Source organism: Balaenoptera ricei, chromosome 1 (genome assembly GCF_028023285.1).
Source record: "Balaenoptera ricei isolate mBalRic1 chromosome 1, mBalRic1.hap2, whole genome shotgun sequence".
In the NCBI taxonomy this organism is placed as follows: Eukaryota; Metazoa; Chordata; class Mammalia; order Artiodactyla; family Balaenopteridae; genus Balaenoptera; species Balaenoptera ricei.
In genome coordinates, this window is record NC_082639.1 from 67,032,116 (window position 1) to 67,055,555 (window position 23,440).

The 23,440-nt window shown below is 38.9% G+C and overlaps 1 protein-coding gene and 1 pseudogene across 7 annotated transcripts in view; one reads left to right on the forward strand and one right to left on the reverse strand.

The window, feature by feature from the left end:
- ST6GALNAC5 (ST6 N-acetylgalactosaminide alpha-2,6-sialyltransferase 5) overlaps positions 1-23,440 on the forward strand; it is a 215,224-nt gene that overhangs the window by 87,122 nt on the left and 104,662 nt on the right. The window lies entirely within an intron of this gene.
- LOC132347170 (transcription initiation factor TFIID subunit 9-like) overlaps positions 2,876-23,440 on the reverse strand; it is a 36,850-nt pseudogene continuing 16,285 nt past the window's right edge.

A 23,440-nucleotide genomic window follows, 5' to 3' on the forward strand; every position in this document is an offset into this window, starting at 1 on the left:
GAGTTGCTACTTAGATTGCCTAAACAGTCTTGTATTATATTTTCAGTACACCAGGTATGAAAAAAAGAGAGTAAGAGCTACATTCCACAATTCTGAGGTATATTAGATCCTGAAAGTATATACTTCACCTCCCTTATTGCTGACTTATTCATTCCTGACCTCATTCCCAAAGAAACTCACCCATTTCCTCCACCAGGTCCAGGACCAATATCTTATTTTAAGTAAGAAGTTTTCACTCAAAAATAGGTAGACTTTTGAATTTGACAAAGTAGAGATTAGAGTTATGGTGCTGTTTTAAGAGAAGAATTGGAGAGGTCTGATTCCCAATCTACATAATAATTCAACAGAATTTAAGGCTGTCTTTAGCACTTTGCATTAGCAGCAAGTAATTACCTCCAACTAGAATGAAATGAGGGTCAAGAATGGTCTCAAGCAATCAAGTGGAAGTGTTACTTGCTTTATTGAGCATGCTAATACAAAGCTGCATTTGGAAGAGTTAAAGAAGAAAAATGCCTCCAACCCAAATTGCCTTGTGAGCTTTTTTTGCAAGAGTGGGCCAGAATGGTTTGTGGATGATAAAAAAGTTTAAGTTGTTTAGTTTTAATACTTTAGATGACTTTACCTAGGAATTTAAGTGATTTGGGATTCATGTTTTTGCGTCTAAATTTAATGGTTCATTCTATGTACATAAGGATAAGCAGACATACATTTTTTTGTACATGTAACTTAACTATTTTCAAATAGATGTGCCTATCCCTGAATGGATAGGTTGACAGCCTACCAAATTACAAAATTAAGTAGATATGAAGTAGTATATGGAAGTGTTACTGAACCAAACTTGGGTTCGCCCACCCACCGCCCAGCAAAGCCAATCAACTGACACAAAACTGCTGTGAAGGAAAGTACAATGTCTATTTGCAGGGCTCCAAGCAAGGAGAATGGGCAGCTCATGCTCAAAAGACCCAAATTCCTCTATGGTTTTCAGGGAAGGTTTTTAAAGGCAACATTTGGGGTGAGGGTTGCAGGGTGCATGACTTTCTTTTGATTGGGGTGGTGGATAGGTGACAAGGCGGAATTTCAGGAATCTCAAATCAACTTTCTGGTTCCAACCAGACTGGGGTCAGCACGTTGTCACCATCCCCCACCTGGTCAGGGGTCTTAATTTCTGCATAACAACTCAGAGATATGCATCAGATTGTTATGTATATTCCTTCAGGAGGACTCTGTCTTATCACTGAACTGTTGTTCAAGCTATCTTGTGTAATTGCTTTTCCTTTGTTTCTGCATTCCATCTTTTCTCTAATTAGTAACTGTTTGAGTCTCCTCTTTGGAACTCAGGGAAGACATGGGAGACTAAAATCTTTTCTACAGACAAGAAAGGGTGGGGGACACAGAGGCTTTTGTACATGGGAGGGCCTCGCAGGGTCCTGCTCAATTTCAATCCCCCCTTTTCTTTAATACGTCTTACTCCTGAGGGGAACAGGGGTGGGACAAGAAAGGGAATTAAGTTTTAGATAGAGAGGTTAATCATACTTGTCGGGGGAACTCGGTTTTAGCAGGGGCCCCAGTTTCAGAAGTACTAGCTGAGTGCAGTTCCTCTTGTGAAATTCTAGGCTTATAAAACGTACTGATCCAAACTCAAACACATTTTTATTTACTCAGTTATCCATGATTCCAGTGTGCATCGGTAACAATTCAAATTCATAACAATAATTTATTTATTAGCAACAGACTAACTTTGAGAATAAAAATGCAACCAGGTCGAGAATTCCTGAATTTGCTTTCTTTTTTCATTAGACATTAACTGAAGTTTAGGATGAATAATATTTTATACATCTAAGTTGATGATAGTATAAATAATCCTGGCCTAAAAGCTGTATCCTGTAGCTTTAAAAACATTTTTTCTGGGAGCTTCCCTGGTGGCGCAGTGGTTAAGAATCCACCTGCCAGTGCAGGGGACACGGGTTCGAGCCCTGGTCCGGGAAGATCCCACATGCCGTGGAGCAGCTAAGCCCGTGGGCCACAACTACTGAGCCTGCGCTCTAGAGCCCACGAGCCACAACTACTGAGGCCCGTGCACCTAGAGCCTGTGCTCTGCAACAAGAGAATCCACCACAATGAGAAACCCGCGCACCGCAACAAAGAGTAGCCCCCACTTGTCACAACTAGAGAAAGCCTGCGCGCAACAGCCAAAAATAAATAAATAAATAAATTTATTAAAAAAAAGAAATTTCTTCTCTATCATGTAACAGGAAGTAAGTAGAGATTAAGCTCTCTTAAAATAATTAAAGAAGACAATTTAGATGATGCAAACTTTAACACTTCATGAAGCGAGCAGTCTCCATTCCCAAGGGTCCAGAGAACTTCAAAATGGACTGGACGGCAGGACGCTTTTATAGGATAAAGAATGAGGAATAGAGAAGGGAAAATTTAAGTGAATAAGGAAAAGGGAATACGTATAGAGCCCCGAGTTGGCTTGGCATGTGGGGATTGGTTGACTGGATATACTGCATTTCTGGTCAAGTGGAACATTTATAGGGACTTGAAAGTTACATGTTTCAGTTTGCTGACATGGCACCCCAGGCAGGAGCAGCTCCATCTTGGACCCAGACGTTTACTTCAACAGCTCTTTAAACGAAATTAGTAACTTTATTTATTTATTTTTTCAAGAGGACAATTAGTTTTTATTTCAGATGTTGTAGTAAGAAACTCAATTGGTATCTTCTTTTTTTTTTAATTGAAAAGTATGATAACCATATTTACTCATTAAATACTGTTTTTCTGAAACACAGCTTGGAAACATCCAGCATGCATGTTTAACCTCAGTACAATGGGTTTAAAACCAAGTACGCATGTTACATGCATCAAGGCTAGATTACAAATTATCATGGTCATCATCATCTTCACATTTTATTTTCAGTGCATTTGATGATTCACTGGCAGTATTTTGTGAAGACACCATGTTAGTGGTAATAGGAATGTCTTTGGAACTAATTAATGATGGATTAATTAGAACATTCTGAACTGCTGATGTTGCAGGAATTGATGCTTTCACAGCCGGGGATTGTGAAGTGGGCCTCTGTACTGTGAACCTTTGCCCTTTGAGGGACACTGGAGTCCCTACTTTAGTTGACACAGACATGGTGTGTGGGGTTGGTGTGCCAAGTGTGGGAGTACTTGGTCTGCTAACAACTGAACCAACACTTTACCGCAGAACTGTTCTTCTTCCCGCAGAAGTAGATCCCTGTTTTAAGGCTTAAATCTATAATTTGGAGCAGTCAAGGAGTATCTACCAGTTGGCAATCTAGAGCCTGAACATGGCTTGATCAACGGCAAAGGGGTTTGATTTCTTTGCTTTGCGATATCTAATAAAAAATCTCTTGGGGGAGGAGAGGTAAATGACTCAGAATCTTTTCTTCCTTCATTACCTTCATTTCTGTCAGCTGCGGACAGGACATGAAGACCCAGAATTAATCTGCACATTAAAATGATTAACCGTAAGGCTATGTAATTCAGAAGGAAGGAGTGGGGATGAAAGGCTGAGTAGGAAAAAGAAATGAGACAGGAGATAGGATTGTTTTCTTTGCTGTGCAGAAGCTTTTTAGTTTGATGTAGTCCCACTTGTCTATTTTCACTTTTGTTGCCAATGCTTTTGATGTCAGGTCCATGAAATCACTGCAAAGACCAATGTCATGAAACTTATCCCCTGTTTTCTTAAGGAAAATTAGTAACTTTAAATGAGGGATTGTTAAAGTTAAAAGATCATGATTATTAAAAAGTTACAAAACTATTGAAAGTTTACCGAAGTATTTAATTCACCTTCAAAGTTTATCTTTTATCTTATAAGGGTTTTTTTTTTTAGTACATATTAAAACAAGAAAGGAACACTTGGGGAAAACTAGGGCCAGAAGAGAAAATTTGGGCTTGTGTATAAATTCCCCTCAAATCCCTGTATCCTGCGCTGACTCATTCATATTTCTAAGCAGGATAACAGGAGAGGATCTCTAAAAAACAATGCAAAACGTTGAATCCTGAAGAAGTCTCCTGTCCTGCATTCTGCCCCACCCTGTCATCCTCAGATGAAATGGGCTTGATAAATTAGAAGAAAGGTCAGGATAAGATAGGCTATGCTTCAGTAATAAATAAACCTCAACGAGTAAGTTGTTTAAGACACTGAGGATTTTCTTCTGCACTCAAAGTCCAGAGTGAATCAGGTGACCCTCTCCTGTCCTGCAGCCTGCAAGGTTGCTGTGTCAAGAGAAGAGGAAGCTAAAAGTTTCCCCACATGTCTGTAGGGGCCGGGGAGTGCCCTCGTGACACTTCCTCCACATTTCATTGGTTGTAACTCAGCCACATTATCCCAACTTAAGGGAGTTTGGGCCAGCAAGGGGACATGAAGTGGGACTTAGACGTCTCTGCCTCAGAAGACTTTCTGACTGCTGTAAGCTCCTCCCACCTTAGTGATCAGCTCCCTGATTTCTCTCCTCAGAACCAACATCCCCGCAAAGAAAGAGAACCGGCCAGTGAGAACGAGAGAGAGAGAGAGGGTGAATGGGAGCAATACGTCTCCTACCAAGCCCCAGAGCACAGAATTCCAGAATGGTACCGTATCCCAATGTGAGAGACTCCAGGTCATCCCACACATCATTTTATTAATGAGTGAAAAAAGAGAGAAAGAAAGCTATTCAACTAAGACTATAGACAAGAATATACTTCTCACTCTACTTCCCTTCCTCCCGTGTGACTACTCCCACTACAGTGAATCTGATAAAGTGTATGTCTGATTTTCTTACTCCAAAACATATCAAGAACCGTAAGCTTCCTTAAGCTCAAATGACTCGTTTTCAACCTCATCTTCATTTGTTAAAGGGCAGCTATTATTATATGAAAAGAGCCTTTTCATATTCTACTGCATATTTTGTGACATTGGGGTCACCAGCATGAGTGACACTTTCTGGATTCATCCAACCAACATTTTGAATGTCTTCCAGGTGCCGGCTCTTGTGCCAGGTTGATGCTTGGGCTGTACTCTTCTCTAGGAGCTCACGGTCTAGCAGCTGCCATCTGAGTCCGGGCAGATACATTACAGGAAACATAACTACTGTTTCTTGTAAGCCATGCCCTGAGGTGCGTCGCTGGGTCTGTGTTCAGCCAGAAAAGGAAAAGGGCCCCTGAGGCACCAGTTGCTCACTGCTCCTGAATAATCACATCCAGGATGGGGTGGCATATACATTAAAGACAACAATTTTCACTGTCCTCATGGGAGTTAAAAATTGGAATTAGTTTTTCCCAAAGCCAACTTCAACTCTCTCCAACAGTCAGATTTTATTTGAGACCTGGGGGGCAGGGGAGAAGACAATGTTCATTGGTGCCTCTTTGGAACTCACTTTTGCCATCAGAGAGGCTCCTGGCCGGCCGCGATGCTGGCCCACGGCAGGTGGGACTGAAGTGGGAGCAGAAGCTGTGAGCCGGGACTCCAGGAGGTGCACTTCCTAGACCCAGCTCTTCCATTAACTAGCTCTGCGACCTTGAAGGAGTCCTTTGGCCCCTCTGACCTTCAGTTTCCTCGTGTGTAAAATTGAATGCTTAGACTAGACAGGCCTCTCCCAGCTGAGACACCCTGTGATTCTGGACTTCTGTGTTCCTGCCTCTGTAATTGAGGTCCCCAGCCCTGTGTCACATGGGGTCTGCAGGGAGGATGCACTGGTGCACTGTCATCAGTGATCAACTTGAGAGGCACACCCCCCCGCAGTGACTTGCCAAGAGAAAAAGTATTAGATACGTCACCTCCAGAACTCCTTGGCATTGATTTTTTTTTTCCCTACAACTTCCAAATGCTCACTGTAGTCACAGAATGAAGAAGGAAACAATCCTTCTCCAGCCAGTAAAGTCAACAAGTGGAATGGCTGGGGATCTCTGCACCCATGCGTACATCACCGAGACAGCCTTGCCAAGGGGTACTTAGCCCGTCGCTGAGGGTTTAGAGAGAGGCAGTTATTGAAGGCGGTGTGCTGCCTGTCACTGGGAGCCCAGTTCACCCAGGGGGACTTGCCACGTGGTACTGTGGAGGTACAGACCTTCAAAGAGGCTCAGCCTTCTCCTTGCATTTACACACATACTTTGCAGATAGGGGAACTGAAGCCCAGGGAGGTTGACTAGCCCAAGATCATGAACACTGGGCAGAACTGAGATGAAAACTTGCATCTTCTGTCTGACTCCTGACCTACAGGCCTAAGCTCTTACACCACACTGTGCTAGAGAATTCATAGACACACTCACTGAGACTTGAGCCTGGTATCAATAATAGTCATATGGTAATGATAGTGCCAGCAATGGTAATTACATATACCACATATTTATGTTATACGTGTATCCTGTGTATTACACACACCCCGTTTATTGAGCAGCTGCCATTAACCAGGCACTGTGCTAGTCATTTTATATATCTTAGCTCTCTTTTTTACAATAACTGTAAGATATAATCTCTTTATTATCATTCCTAACTTACAGGTAAGAAAACTGAGGCTTAAGGAGATGAACTCACTTGTTCATTTGGTGACATATAGCCCACTCATTCCGCTGAACCAATTTTTTAGAAGTCTTAACTATGTACGGGCATTAAACTAGCCACCATGGTGGGACTGAGAAATAAACTAGGGAAGAGCTCTTCCTTAAGGAGATAATAGAAACCTCTGACATAAGCCGCAGATATATGGGACAGCAGTATAAGGGAGAAGATGTCAGAAGAAAGATTTGGCTATATTGAGGAATTCAGAGAAAAGGATGATTTTTTTCCATACTGAATGGATTAGGAAAGGAAAGGCAAGGTAGCTGAACTGAACCTCGATAGAAGGGTAGGTGCTGGGCACTGGAATCGGGGTGAAAGGCCTTCCAGAATAAACAGAAGCACAGAGCCCGAAAGTAGCTACACATGGAACCAACAGCAAATCGGTTGGGAAGTTTGATCTCTGACCAGTGTATGCCACAGCAAAGAGACACTGAGTGTAAAATATTTAGTATGTAAAGACCCAAGGTGACTAATACCATGAACCACCAGCTGCAAAGAAATCTTGCTTTCAGATTTTGTTATACCAAAAGAAATGGAAAAACCACTAGAAAACTTGTAAATTTGGCGTCTAACCTAAAAGCAAAGTGGAACTGACCCAGCCCACAGTGAGAGACTCTTCATGGGAGGAACTAGAGCATCTTCCTGTAAAGTCAAAAGGGTTTACAGTTGTAGGAGGTCATTGATTCTGAACATACATATCTGAACATACAAGGAGTCAAATCAGTCTCCCAGAAACAGAACATCTGCAAATGGTAAAATCCTGATGTGGCACAGGTAACCTACATCACCGCTTTAAAGGGGAGTGGTGATTTGTCTCCACTGAAGTAAAAACAAGGAGAGAGGATTGGACTTAAACTAGCGTCGTGCCGGTAAATGTTTACATACTAGTGCTCTATTTAAAATGTGCATATGTCCATGCTTCAGTTTATTATGAATTTTATTTCTATAAAGGCAGTACACACTTTAGAAATAATAATAAAATACTAATACTACTACTAATAAGATACTAATGTACAATACGCTTTGTTGTAAATTCCATATAGCCAGCTGGTCCTCACAGAATGCTTTCATTGATTTTTGCAAAATTCTTGTGTCTGTAGACAATCTGTGGTTGCAGTTAATGAATGAGTATACTCCCAACATGAATGTGGTTGATATTTTTGGTTCCTTAATTAGAAGAAAGAGAAACAAAGAAGACCAATGTTGGAACTTTTCTCACTCAGGACAAACCTGAATCAAAACGTGAGCAACTTCTTTGCAGAATCAAACAATAGTTTTCAAATATTAGAAGACTGGTTTTTCAACTTGATACTATTCATGATGTAATGGTTACAGACATAGCACACTTTAAAGCTTAATTTACAATATTAACATTTTCTCCATTACTTTTTTTGCAATCAGCTGTACAATAAACAAAGTTCTGATTTGTAGTGCGTACTTATTTCTGTGATATAAACACTCTCATATGGCTGGTTTCCAGCTACCAATGAGATATCATTGAATGCAGAGTAGGGAAGAGAGGCATAGTAGCAGAACTTGTATGATATTTCCACTGTTACGGACTGAATGTTTGTATCCCCCTAAAATTTGTATGTTGAAGCCCTAACTCCTAGTGTGATTGTATTTGAAGGTGGGGCCTTTGGGAGGTAATTAAATTTAGATGAGGTCATGAGGGTAGGGCTCCCACGATAGGATTAGTGTCCGTGTTAGAAGTGGAAGAAACACCACAGCTTGCTTGCTGTCTGCCATGTAAGGACGCAGCCTCAGCTAGAAGACTGTCACCTACAGGCCAGGAAAAGAGCTCTTACCAGCAACCAGATCTGCCCAGCACCTTGATCATGAACTCCCCAGCCTCCAGAACTGTGAGAAATGTCTGTTGTTTAAGCCACTCAGTCTCTGGTGTTTTGTTATGGTAGCCTGAGCTGACTAATAGAACCAGCATAGAGTGAATGTGAATAACTTCAAGGCATAGTTAATACTAAAATGTTGTAAAGCAATTAGAAAGTGATGTCTTAAATATTTATTTCTTCTGCATCTGTTTCGTTTACTTTTTATTTTGAAGTAATTATAGACACATGGGAATTTGCAAAAATAGTACAGCATCCCACATACCCCTTACCCAGCTTCCCCCAGTGTTGACGTCTTATATAACCGTAATACAATATCACAAACAGGAAATTGAGACTCGTACAATACTACTAAAGACAGTAATCAGCTATCACCATTTTTATATGGATTCATATGTTGTGTGTGTGTGTTTGTGTATATGTGTGGTATGTGTGCAGTTTTATCCCATGTATAGATTTGTATAGCCACCAGGATATTCAGGATACATAAATGTCCCATCATCACAAAGGAATTCCCTTGCATTTTCTCTTTAGATTGTCACCACTCCATCCTTGTCTCTTATAACCCTTAATCTGTTCTCCACGTCTATTGTGAATATAACAATAAATATCCAGAATGTTTTAAATATGGAACCATACATTACATAAACTTTTGACACTGACTTTTTTTCACTAAGTGTAATTCCCTGAACTTTGTTTCATGTATCATTCCTTTTGATTGCTAAGCAGTGTTCCGTCGTGTGGATGTACCAGTTTGGTTAACCACTCAGCCACTGATGGATACTTGAGTTGTTCCAGTTTTTTACTGTTATGGATAGAGCTCCCATAAATATTTGTGTACAGGTTTTTGTGTGAAAGTGATTTTTCCTTTTTCTGGGATGTGACCAAGAGTGTGACTGCTGAGTCATATGGTAAAGTACAAGTAACTTTTTCCAAATTATTTTGGAAATTATTTTCTGAAGTGGTTGTGTCCTTTTACTTTCCTGCCAGTATGTACGAGAGATCAAGCTTCTCTGCACCCTTGCCAGCATTTTGTGTCGTTACTATTTTTCATTTTAGCTATTTTAATAGTTGAATAATGATATTGTGATTTTACTTACTTATTTTTTAACATCTTTATTGGAGTATAATTGCTTTACAATGGTGTGTTAGTTTCTGCTTTATAACAAAGTGAATCAGCTATACATATACATACATCCCCATATCTCCTCCCTCGATATTGTGATTTTAATTTGCATTACTTAATGGCTAACGATGTTAGACATCTTTTCATGTGCTTGTCTGTCACCCGTATCACCCCTTTGGTGAAATGCCTCTTTATATCATCTACCCATTTTCTAATTGGATTTTTTTGTTTCCTTACTGTTGAGTTTTGAGAGTTCTTTATATTATCTAGATATAAGAATTTTGTCAGGTGTGTGGTTTGCAAGTTTTTTCTCCCAGTCTGTAACTTATCTTTTCATCCTCTTAAAAGGGTCACAAAAATCTTAAATTTTGATGAAGGTAAATTTATCAGTGCTTTCTTTTATGGATCATGCCTTTAATGTCATGTCTCAGGACTCCTCGTGTAGGTTTAGATCCTAAAGATTATCTCCTATGTTTTCTTATAAAAGTTTTAAAATTTTACATTTTAAATTTAAATCCACAATCCATTTTGAGTTAATATTTTTGTATGGTAGGAGGTTTTAAGTCAAAGCTATTTTTTGCCCATGGATGTCCAATTGTTCCAGCACCATTTATTTAAAAGCTTATTTTTCTCCACTGAAATTTCATTTGTTTTTCATATAATTTATTTTCTTGTAGGTTTAATTTTTAATAATGGCTGTGGCTTGATATCCAACTCACAAACTCCCTGAAAATTTAACCATGGGTTCTGAGAGCCAGTACAGGCTGACTGCAGCATACCATTGATTTAAACTGTGTTGTAAGGTTCTGATTAGAGGAAAAAAGACAGCCATAGAGATGATTAGGGATGGTGAGCATGTGTAAACATTGAAATATATAACGTAAAGCATTAGAAAAGCACCAAGGCCCAGAGGTGGCATTAGTACCATCTTGTAGAAAATTAAAACTCAGATTTGAAATTCACGTTTTATTAGCTTTGGAGAGAGGGAGCAGGAATTGAATGTAATTCGTTAATTTGAAATTGCTTAATTCATAGGTTCCCTTTAAACTAATTGGGTGGCCAAGAAGCTTGGTAGGACAGTCATGGCCTCTGTGGTCAAATGAAGCTGGGTCTGATTCTTGGCACTGACATTTATCAGCTTTGAGGAACAACTCAATGACCTTTAGTTTCCAGTAGTGTTAAAATTGGGAGAAGAATCCAAAGCTGTGTTCATTAATTTAACAAATACTTGATGAGTTCCAGGCTATGTAGAAGGGATTAGGGATACAGCAGCAAGCAAAGTCATCACAATTTTTGCCCTCAAAGATTTATGGTCCAGTGGAAAGGTAGACAATGAACAAAAAAGCACACTAGTGAAAAATAGTGTTACAATTGTGATAAGTGGCATAAAGGAAAAAAAAAAGCAGGTGCTATGATTCAAACATGCTATGATTCAAACAGACAAGCGAAGAACCCAGCACAGTTCCTAGCACACAGAGTGTGCTAAGTGGTAGCTATTTTTTTATTACAGCTTTGGGTAATATGAGGGTGGTTCAGACAGAGGTCTGAAGACCTCATCAGAGGGCCTGACTACTCATCACTTACATTGCGTTATAATGCCTGCTTTGCATAGAGAGCTGAATTGGATATACTTTAAGGGCCCTCTTAAGATTCTTAAGTGTCTAAGAATCTGTGACCATCATGTGTGTCAAGCAGGGATTTGTTTAATTTGTTTACACAGAGACATGGATAAATTCAGCAATCAATATGGTAGTCATTAAGTCAGATGCTTCATATATTTATATTTTTAATAACATTTTTCTACCATACTCCCTAGTCATTGTGCCCTTTTAAAAATGGATTAAATTATGAAAAAGTACTTAGGGATCTACAGTTCTGAAACCTGGGACAATGCAATGACTGCTGAAGTGTTTTATCAATTTTATTTTCAACTATATACACGTCGGGTTTTGTTTGGAAGTAAGTTATTGTTAATCAATGATTTTTGTAATGAAGCCCATAAATCCACATTAAATAAACGTCCAAACTTGTTGATGTCCTTTTGCTTTCCTCTTTGAGCTTGTGTATTTTCATCCGAATAATTCACTAAAATCAACCTGAGTCTTTTTTTTTTAATTTTTACGAGTTTTCCACTGAGTCTCCCCTGACCGACTGATCAACCAGGCCCAGTGTCAGCTGCCTGGGCAGGTCTGGGGCAGGGGCTGCGGGACATCTGAGCACTTCTGCTTCTTAAGTGATGTTCTTATTCTTTAAAACAAAACACATAATCTTTCCTCCCCACCACTATCTCTACCACCTCCATTTTTTCAATGGGAAGATGAGTAAGAGGGACATGGCTAGTTCTTTCATTTTTTCTGACTATCAAATTGGCACTACGTTATTGTAAAACATTTGGAAAATTACAAACACTTCAAAGGAGAAAATAAAATTTTATCTGTGGTGGTACCATTTGCAGAATTCTTTTCCCCATACCTTGAAACACTGGGCGTGATCATTCCAAAATTTCAGGGTTGAAGTCTAAGTCACTGCTTCTGCATCCACCATGGTTTGAGACTAACAAGTGAAGCCAGATACCTAACCCAGGCCCGAGATTCAAGAAGAATGTCCAGCTCAAACGTGCATAATGCTGGTGGCAGGAACTCTCCTTAGTACTTTGCAGATACATTTCTTACAACAATGCTGCAAAAGTATGATTATTATCCCCAGTTTTCTAAACTCACAGAGGCAGAGTAAGAGACAACCTGAATCCAGACCCAGGAAGACCAGTTCCAAGTCCACAGACTAAATAACCTTCTTAGACTATAGAAAGCCTAGTGACAGGTCCGACCCTCTCCTCCCCTGGCACATCCCTTTCTATGTGAAGCCAACACCTTCTTTGTTTCTTTGTCCCAATCCAGGTCCAATATTGACTTTGCTCATATTTTGACTTGTTAAGTGATGCTGTCTATCACTCTTGTGAATAGAGGATCTGTTTTGTCCCTTTACCCTCTTTTTAGAACCTTCGTTCCACTCACTTCTATTGAAGGCCAACTGCATTTCCATGACTCAGCAGTATTATTCCCAATCATCTCCCCATTTCTCCACATCTGGCAGTTCTACCCAATAACCAAAGTCTCATAAGATACCAAGCATAAATTTGGGAAGGAGGGAGGGAGATGATTAAGCTCACTTTTTAACATGGAGGGCAGGAGGATTTCTGAGGTCACTGAGGGGCAGGGACTCTTTACAACTACGGGGAGATAAATTTGGTTGATTGGTGTATGTCCTTGATTTTTTTCTATGCATAAGTTTAAAATTTTTAAAATTTTATTTATTTTAATTTTTTCCCAACTTGTGATTTTGAAATATTTCAGACCCACGGGAAAAACCCAAAGTATTTTCACTGGACACTTTTAACCGGTACCTACAGTATTAGTTTCCCAGGACTTCCAGAACAAATCACCACAATTGGGTAACTCATACAACAGACACTTATTCTCTCACAGTGCTGGAGACTAGGAGTCTAAAATCATGGTGTCCATAGGCCCTGCTCCCTCTGAAGGCTCCAGGGAAGAATTCTGTGCCTCTTCCTGACGTCTGGTGATTGCTGGCAGCCCTGGACATTCCTTGGCTTGTATCCCTCGAATCTCTGCCTCGGTCACCACGGCCTTCTCCCCTGTGTGTCTCTATGTCTCCTCTTCTTCTAAGAACCATATTAGGTTTAGGGCCCACCCTTATCCATTGTGACCTCACCTTAATTTAACTAATTACTCTGCAAAGACTCTTGTTAAACAAGGTCACATTCTGAGCTTCTGAGTAAACGTGCATTTTGGGGGGACTGTTTAACCCAGCACACCTACATTTATTAATTATTAACATTTTGACACCTTTGTTTTATCTTTAACTCCATCCATCCATGTCTGCACACATGCATCTATCCACACACAGATTTTGTTGATCCACTTGAAAGTTAGTACTAGACGTGATACCACAACCCTAAATACTTCAGCTGATATCTTCAGCTAAGAAAAAAAACATCGTTCTACATAATCACAATATAATTACCACAACATAATAAATTTAACATTTGATACCATGATTTATATGAGATATAGACCATATTTAAATTTTCTCATTTATTCCAAAAATATTCTTTCTAGCTGATGGTTTTTTCCAAATCAGGATCGAATAAAGGATCAGACACTGCATTTATTTATTATGTCTCTTTATAGTCTCCTTTTACTAGACAAGTGCCCTCCCCCATTTTTCTCATGTCACTGACATTTTTGAAGAGTCCATGCCAGTTATTTTCGAGAATATCCCATATTCTAGATTGGTCTGATTATTTCTTGATGATTAGATTCAAGTTAAATATTTTTGGAAAGGATACTACACAGATGATACCGTATTGTGTCCCCCTAGTACATCACACCAGGAGACTCAGAATGTCCGTTTGCTCCATTATTCGTGATGCTAAATACAATCTCTTGGCTGAGGTGCTGAGAGCCAGCTCTCCCCCTTGTGATGGGGTGCCCATGATTCCCCGTTCAACCAATTCCTGTTACACATTGTCTTTTGAAAATTTGCCCATTTCTGTTCTGAGCTTTTGTATTTCTGACTAGAGGTTTTTTTTAAAATATACAAAGTGCTTTTTTATGGACATTTAATTCAGTTGGGGTTTGTGTTACAGCTTTCTTCTACTATGAAGTTTTTTGGGGGGAAGAATTTTCACCTGCTGAAATATTTTGGTTCTCGATTTCCATGGTCTTACAGTGACTCTGTGGGGATGATATCTGCTATTTTACCTTTGAATTGTCTTGTATTTTCCTGAATCAGCAGCAACAGGTGATTCTGTGCAGACAGTGGTAAGGTTTTGGGGAGGCTCACTTAATTTCTTAGTTCAAGAGCACTGTCTTCTGTTGATACACTTAAGAGCACTTTTCAAAACTAGATGACCCCTTTTATTGGTGGGGGGCAGTGCCTTCTCGTTCTTTTCTGATGGACCCCTCATCTTGCTTCCTCCTGCTTCATCACCTGGGCTTTAAGGACCCCTCTCATCTCCCCAAAAAGGTGCCTTCCCAAGACTGCCACCTCTGGGCAGCTCCCTCCATTTGTGTGCCCAGTAATGGTGTCCTGATCCAACAGATTATAGACTTCTGTCAGTGTTTATCTTTTCAGAGTGTGACATTTTCCTGCTAAGAATGATTTTACCTGTGCTCTGCCACTGCCAGGCCTGCTGCCTTCTCCTTTTTCCCAAGCATTCTCCAGACAATTCTCAGCTCCAACAAGTCTTCAGTGCTGGCTCTTCAGATTCCAGATTCCTCTTTTCCTAGCTCTGTGTAAACTGGGATTTGTAGCATCCTCTGTCTTCTAGTTATGCGGTAGACAGGGGTTATGGGTGGTTTTATTTGCTCTCCTTATTGATCTCTGTAGGTTCTGGAGGACACATGTAGAGAGATCCATATTTAGTTAATGTATAGAAACTCAAAGCCTGCATATATTTATTCTTACTTTCTTGGTATTTTAATGTAAATACAATGATATATTTTGCTTATTTTAAAGCTACAGTGGTAACATAATTATATCTATTTATATCTATGTATTTCTCTTTTTGTGTGTGTGATTTGCTTTTTAGCTTTAACCCTTGAATTCTTCTGAAGTTCTGCTTGCTTTTGGCTTGCTTATCTAGACCTTCCGTTCTCGCCTGTAGGCACAGTAGAACATAAGGAATCGTGGCCTAGTTTGCTTAGAAATGGACAGATGCTTAGAGAGATGAAGGGTAAACTAGGGCCTTGTCCAAATGTGGTTGATGCTTTTTGAAGCACAAAATGGACAAGGGCAGGGTAGGGCTTGATTGTAAATTCTTACGGATGTTGAGTGGCAGCCTCTTGGCACTTGAAGCTTTCATTTCTGCTGAGCTTTTTGAGGACCAACTGTCCTTCAAAGCTGGCTGCTCATCAGATCCCTCGGAACAGCTTTATGCAATGTCACGTTGTTAGACACTTGTTTATGTCCCAAATTCCTCATGAAGATTTTAACTTCTCATGAGCAACTCCTACCTCCTTCTCTCCCAGGACTCCCTGCAGGAGTCCTGCTCAAGGTAGGTTCTCAGGGACTATTCCATCACCTTTGAAAGCCTCTATCTTGAAACCTCAAGAGGTGTTACATCAAAAGCAGTTTACTTTTCTTTGGAGACTGATGAGGAAAACAAAGGCGCCTGAGCAGAAATGAGAATAGGAGCATTTGTGTGCTCTGCAGCCTCTCTAGGCTGACTCTGTAACATGTTAAGCCCTCTTCATTTTGCTCAAGAAGTGGTGAAAAAATAAAACAAGACCATTAGTACCCCCCTTTAAAATATATATTATATGGATATGGGTATGCCCCAAAATAGCCACCCAAGTTGGTGCCTGGACATTGCCAGTAAAACCCTTTTGGAGGGACTAGATTATGAATTCAATTAAGAATCTTTGTATTGCACATTCAAAAGGTCTGATGTTGTTTGAACTTCTGTGAGTTATTCTGCTTACAGTTATTATTCATGGCACAACACATGTCCCTGGGATGTAAATAAATAAATAAGGCAGGGGGACATGCAAATTGAATGATGTCACCCTCCCTTGGACAAGCCCTTCAATGGTTTTCCTTGTCCTGAGGTAAGGAACAAATTTTTTTTTTTAACATCTTTATTGGAGTATAATTGCTTTACATTGTTGTGTTAGTTTCTGCTTTATAACAAAGTGAATCAACTATACGTATACATATATCCCCATATCCTCTCCCTGTTGTGTCTCCCTCCCACCCTCCCTATCCCACCCCTCTAGGTGGTCACAAAGCACGGAGCTGATTTCCCTGTGCTATGGGGCTGCTTCCCTCTAGCTATCTATTTTACATTTGGTAGTGTATATATGTCAGTGCTACTCTCACTTTGTCCCAGCTTACCCTCCCCGCTCCCCGTGTCCTCAAGTCCATTCTCTAATAGGTCTGCATCTTTATTCCTGTCCTTCCCCTAGGTTCTTCAGAACCTTTTTTTCTTTTTTTTAGATTCCATATATATGTGTTAGCATGCAGTATTTGTTTTTCTCTTTCTGACTTACTTCACTCTGTATGACAGACTCTGGGTGCATCCACCTCACTACCAAATAACACAGTTTTGTTTCTTTTTATGGCTGAGAAATACTCCCATTGTATATATGTGCCACATCTTCTTTATCCATTCATCCGTCGATGGACACTTAGGTTGCTTCCATGTCCTGGCTATTGTAAATAGTGCTGCAATGAACATTGTGGTATATGACTCTTTTTGAATTATGGTTTTCTCAGGGTATATGCCCAGTAGTGGGATTGCTGGGTCATATGGTAGTTCTATTTTTAGTTTTTTAGGGAACCTCCATACTGTTCTCCATAGTGGCTGTATCAATTTACATTCCCACCAACAGTGCAAGAGGGTTCCCTTTTCTCCACACCCTCTCCAGCATTTGTTGTTTGCAGACCTTTTGATGATGGCCATTCTGACTGGTGTGAGGTGATACCTCATTGTAGTTTTGATTTGCATTTCTCTAATGATTAGTGATGCTGAGCATCCTTTCATGTGTTAGGGACTAATTTTTTATAGGACTTGTGAGCTCCTCTGTTGTCTGGCCTCTGCCTGTCTGTCTGCCAGCATCTGCCACCCCAACTCCCTCGCTCCCCATGCACCGACCATACTGGCCTCAGTTCAGTTTCTCAAGCATTCCATGCTTCTCTCCACCAGAGGATGTTTGCATATGCTGCTCCCACTCCCTGGTGCTTCCTGCTCCCTGGAATGTACCAGTCCTATCCCTTTCCTTAGTCAATACTTGTATATCTGCCAGATCTCAGGTCAAATACCACTTCTTCAGAGAATTCTACTCCCTGGAATGTACCCATCCTATCCCTTTCCTTAGTCAATACTTGTATATCTGCCAGATCTCAGGTCAAACACCACTTCTTCAGAGGATTCTTCTTTGAATGTCCCTGTCACACATTCTCATAGAAACTGGTACTCCTGGGGTATTTCTTGAAGTTGTAATTTTACTTTTTTTGCAGGGTCATTTCCGTAACAATGTTCTCCTCCCCCAGACTATCACCTTCATGAATGTAGGAACAGAGTTTGTTTTTGCCAACCATTGAATCCCATGTAGGTAGAACAAAGGGTGGTCCATAGGAATAGCTGAATAAATTTTTTGTTGGCTGCATGAATGAATTGATTAGTGTAAAACAACTGGTGAGGGCTAACTGTCCAAAATGAAACAAATACTGAACAACTGTTTAGTCAGATAGACAGTTAGCTGATTATAAAAGCAATCATTATTTGGTAATCTCAGGAAAGGATGCTGAAACAACTGAACACACACATAGCCTGAGAGACAGATGGAATAACTAAGAGGGAAAGTTGAGGAGGAAGTTTGAAGAAAACATGCTAAAAAATTCAGAGCTACTTGCTGGCTGTGTCTGAAAGCACAGTGTTCATTTCTAGTCACATCACTGCCGCAAGGAGTTTAAAGACACAGTGAAGAGAAGAGCCTGGGAAGGGCAGCCTGAATGATCCCAGATCAAATGTCAAGCAGCTCACAGAAAGTTTAGAGACATACAGTGGAAAGTCAAGAGTTCTTGAAGGGGATGTAATTATAGATCCAAAGCACAATTGTAGTATGTGATAATGTCACCTGCTTTCATTTTAACAAAGACCTGTTTATACAATGCAGATCCTAGAGTGGAGGTCTGGAAAATTCAAAGCAAATTTATGAAGTACTTTCATCAATAAAAACTAAAGGATCTAAAGGCATAGGGTAGAGTACTGAAATTGATATCTGAGGATAAAGCATTGTTGAATCTGTGAATGATTCCTCTCTCGTGCATGCACACACATGTGTATTTTAAGAAAAGTATAAAAAATAAAGAGTGTAACAAAAAGATGGTGTTAATTTGATCTTTTAAACCAAAATACTGAATTTTTAATCACCCTCTTTTTTCTTAGTCTGAGAGAAACAGACATATGGCTGTTGTTTTCCACTCATTAGAGTATTCTTTTGACTCCAAAAGTGAAGGGAGACTTTTAAATCCTTACTGTTTACCAAGGGCTTTGAAGGGAATAGCTGAACACTGACTTTTTTTTAGAGTTGTTTATGTTAGACTTCATACCGGTATGGAAATGGAATTGGCTTCTCAAAGCATAGTTCTTGAAGTATATCTCTTACATCTTGTGGAAATTTGTGCATAGGATTGTTGGGACATTTGTGGAAGATCTGGTGAGAATAGAGAAGGGAATTGTTAGGATAACTGGAACAGACAGAGGGAGGGAGTAGACAGGACTATGATAGTAGAAAGATATTGCCCACTACCTAGAGGCTGTCTAATTACTTACAACATTAAAAATGTGGCTAACAGTTCAAAGAGCCATACATTTTTTTTCCAGTTAGAAAATACATCAGATTTAATATGACCAGCCAATGCTTTATTGATAATAAGCTAAAATTACAGAGGGAGTGCTCTGGATAATCAGATCGCTGTGCATTTATGACCATTTCTATTAGAGCAGACACAGTTCTGCCTACAAAACCACCATGGAATTGTGCATAACCAGAGGCTTGAGTTGGTCTGAATGTCTTTGACCTTGAGAAAAGATAATCAGTAGGACTGAGCAAGATGGGGACTAAGGAACAAATTCAGGACAGGCCTGAATTGAAGAGTGAGGTGTCTTAATTATAGGATGATTATAGGTTTAGATGATCATCATATAGAGAGTGGGTGGTGGAGCTAATTCAGAAGGCAGGCAGAGGCTACCAGAGGCAGCCAGACTGCTTCTCAAACTCAGGTGAAAACTTGAGTATGTCCTTACACTATGTCCATTTGCATGTCTACCTCTGTGACAGGCAGAATAAAAGCCCACAACGATGACCTAAATAGGACAAAGATGTCCTAATAGGTCTTAATACATACCCTGATCCCCAGAACCTGTGAATAAGTTACCTACAATTCCTTGCCTTACCATACCTAAAGGGATTTTGCAGGTGTGATTAAGGTTAGGGACCTTGAGACGGGGAGATTATCCTGTGTTAGCCAGGTGAACCCAACCTAATCATATGAGTCCTTAAAAGGGGAGAACCTTCCCTAGCTGAAGTCAGAGTCAAAGGGAGATGTGACTACAGAAGAAAAGTGAGAGAGATGCAACGCTGCTATTTTTGAAGATGGACAGTGGGGGCTTTGAGCCTAAGAATGTACGTAGTCTCTAGAAGCTGGAAAAGGCAAGGGAATGGATTCTTTTTAGAGCATCCAGGAGGGACCACATACCTGCTGACACTTCGATTTTAGCCCATAGAGACCTGCATCGGGCTCTGTCTGACAGAAGGGAAAATAATAAATGATGTTGTCTTAAGCTCTTATGTTTGTGTTAATTTGTTACAACAGTGATAGAAAACTAATACAATCCCCTAATCCAAGCCACCAACATCACTCAGCTGAGCTACTGCAGTCTCTTCCTAACTGGTTTCCCTACTTCCAATTCTGTCCTTCCACAACCCACGATTATTCAGAGTTGTCCTCTTGAAAAATACCAGATAAGTAGTATTTTCTGGCTCAAAACTGTTCAACAAACCCATTAACCTTAGGCTAAGACCCAGAATCCTTAATGGCCTTTCTCTAACCTCATATCACACTGCTTTCCCTCCTGTGGACCCAGAAATACCCCCTCAGAAGTAGCTTTTTCTGACTTTTGTAATAATTGCTTCCTTCCTTTTCTCCATAATTTGATCACCTGTGTATATGTCACTAAATTATATAATTTAGTTTTGTCAGTTTCTTGAACAATATGTAAATGGAATAATACAGTAAGTATTCCTTTGAGTATGACTTTCACTCAACACTATCTTTGAGAATCATATGTTGCATGTAGCTGGAGTTTATTCATTTTCATTCTAATAATTCATCTCTGAATTCTTTTGGATTTGCTGTGTAAACAATCACATCATTTATAAATAAGAAAAATTTTGTTTCCTTCCAAAACTACTTTTATTTCTTGTTCTTTATAGCACTGTTTAGGACTTCCGGTACAATGTTGAATTAAAACGGTAATAGCGACCATTCTTGTCTCATTCTCAATTTCAGGAAGGTTTCAGTAAGTCATTAATAGGTACAAGGTTTGTTAAAAAATTTCTTTCTTTTTTTTTTTTTTGTAAATAGCATTTATCAGACTAAAGAAGTTTTCTCCTATATGTAATTAGTTAAATGTTTGTGGCATGGCTGAGAGTTGAGCTACTGAGATGATCATATCAACAATTTTTCTTTTTTATACTAAAAATAAGGCAAATTACATTAATTAATCTTTAAAATGTTAAATCAAACTAGTATTCCTGAAATAAAGCCCCTTTGATCATGAAGGGTGTGGTGTGTGTCTGTGTGTGTGTGTGTCTGTGTTTTACTACGTTCAGTTTACTAATGTTTAATTCAGGATTTTTACAACTATGGTCATGAGTGAGATTGTCTGGTAATTTTCTCTAGTGCTTTATGTGCTGATTGGATTGATTCATTTGCCTTATTACACACCAGAAACAGACTGCTTTAATTACTGAAGCTTTACAGAATATTTTAATTTCTGAAAAAGCTAGTTCTTCTCCCCCTCTTGTTTTCTTGATGATTCTGATTTATAAACTTGAAAATCAGCTTATCTGGTTACAGGAAAAAAACATGGTGTTTTTACTGGATCTGAATTTAAAATGTAAATTAGGGAAGGTTGACATCTTTATGATTTTGAATCTTCCTATCAAAACATGTAGTGTTTCTTTTCATTTGTTGACATCTTCTGTTATACTCTTTATGCCTTTTTTAGAGGATTTTTTCCCCCTAATAGAATCCTGGATATATTCTTGGTAAATTTATTCATAAGTATTTTATTATTTTTGTTGCTGTTGTAAATGGAGTCTTGTATGAAGGCTATTGATTTCTGTTTGTTAGTTTCATAAGCTGATACATTACTGCATTTCTTTATTGGTAGTATTGGGTTTTAGATATAAAATCTTATCATTCCTTCTCCTTTCCAAGTTTTATACCTCTCATTATTTCTCATCATAATTTTATAAGATTGTAAGTCTGGTACATGGTTAAATAATAATGTGAATACTTGGTATCCTTTGCTTGTGAGGATACTTCTAGTGTTTCTCTACTAAGAATGACACTTTGGGATAGAGGTAGATACATTATCTGATGTTTAGCAACTAACCCATGATTACTGTTTTATCCAAGAATGGATTTAGTTTTTTCAAATATTTTTCTGTATCTGTGGAAATTATCACATTATTTTCTTTTTTGACCCATTAAAGTGATAAATTATATCTATATATTTCCTAATATTGAACCATCTTTGCATTCCCGGGATATATTCCACTTAGTCATAATGATTTTTAATTCTACAGGGTAAGAATGCTTAGAGCAACATTATAACATTCAAAAACTGGAAATAATATACAAGTTCACCAACAGAATAATAGACAAATTAGGGTATTTTATACATGAATGGAAATTAACAGATTACAAACATTTGCACCAAGATGAATAAATCTTACAAACATAGCTTAAATTTTCCCAAAAAGCAAGACACAAAATATATATTTTGTGCATGATTTCATTTATGTAAAGTTAAAAAGTGGGCAAAACTAGAGTATTTAGAGATACATAGGTGATAAATGTAAACAAATAAAAAAATGATTTTCATAAAAGTTAGGAAAAAAGTAGTCACTTTTAAAGTGGAGAGTGGGATGATTGGGCAAAGTTACCTGAGGGCCTCCTAGGGTGCTGGTGATGTTTAAATTCTTGACCTGGGTAGTATTTGCATGGGTCTGTGCTTTATAATAATTTATGGATCTTTATATTTAATGCAGTCTTTCCATATGTGTATATTGGACTATGAAAAGGTTTTTATAAATTACTTGCTAATAATTCATTTAGGATTTTTGTGTCACTATTCAGAAGTGAGATGTCTATCGTTTTCTCTTGCTTTTATATTTTTTAAGGTTTGGTATGCTTCTTTCATAAGAAGAACTTGAAGATTTTCCTTTTTGTCTAGACTGTGAAAGTATTAGAATCACTGTACAATTATCTGTTCTTTAAATGCTTAAATGTAACACCCTGAAACTGTAAAACTACTAGAAGAAAGCATGGAGAAAACTCTTCTTGATATTCGTCTGGGCAATGATTTTTTTGGATATGACCCCAAAAGCACAAGCAACAAAAGCAAAAATAGGCAAAAGATATTACCTCAAACTGAAAATGCTTCTGCACAGCGAAGGAAACAATCAACAGAGTGAAGAAACAACCTACAGAATGGGAGAAAATATTTGAAAACCACACACCTGATAAGGGGTTAATATTCAAAATATATAAAGAACTCAACTTGATAGCAAGAAAACAAATAACCCAGGTAAAAAATGGGCAAAGAACCTGAATAGACATTCTTTTGGGAAATACAGATATACAAATGGCCAATATGTATATGAAAAGATACTCAATATCATTAATCATCAAAGAAATGCAAATCAAAACCACAGTGAGATATCACCTGACACCTGTTAGAATAGCTATTATCAAGAAAACAATAGATAACAAGTTTTGGAGGGGATGTGGAGAAAAGGGAATCCTTGTGCACTATTGGTGAGAATGTAAATTGGTGCAGCCCCTATGGAAAAACAGTATGGAGGTTCCTCAAAAAATTAGAAATAGAACTACCATATGATCAAGCAATCCTCCTTCTGTGTGTATATTCAAAGGGAATGAAATTAGTATCTTAAAGAGATGTCTGCACTGTCATGTTCATTGCAGCATTTTTCACAATAGCCAAAATATGGAATCAACCTAAGTGTCCATTGACAAACAAATGGATAAAGAAAATGTCACACCTACACACACACACAC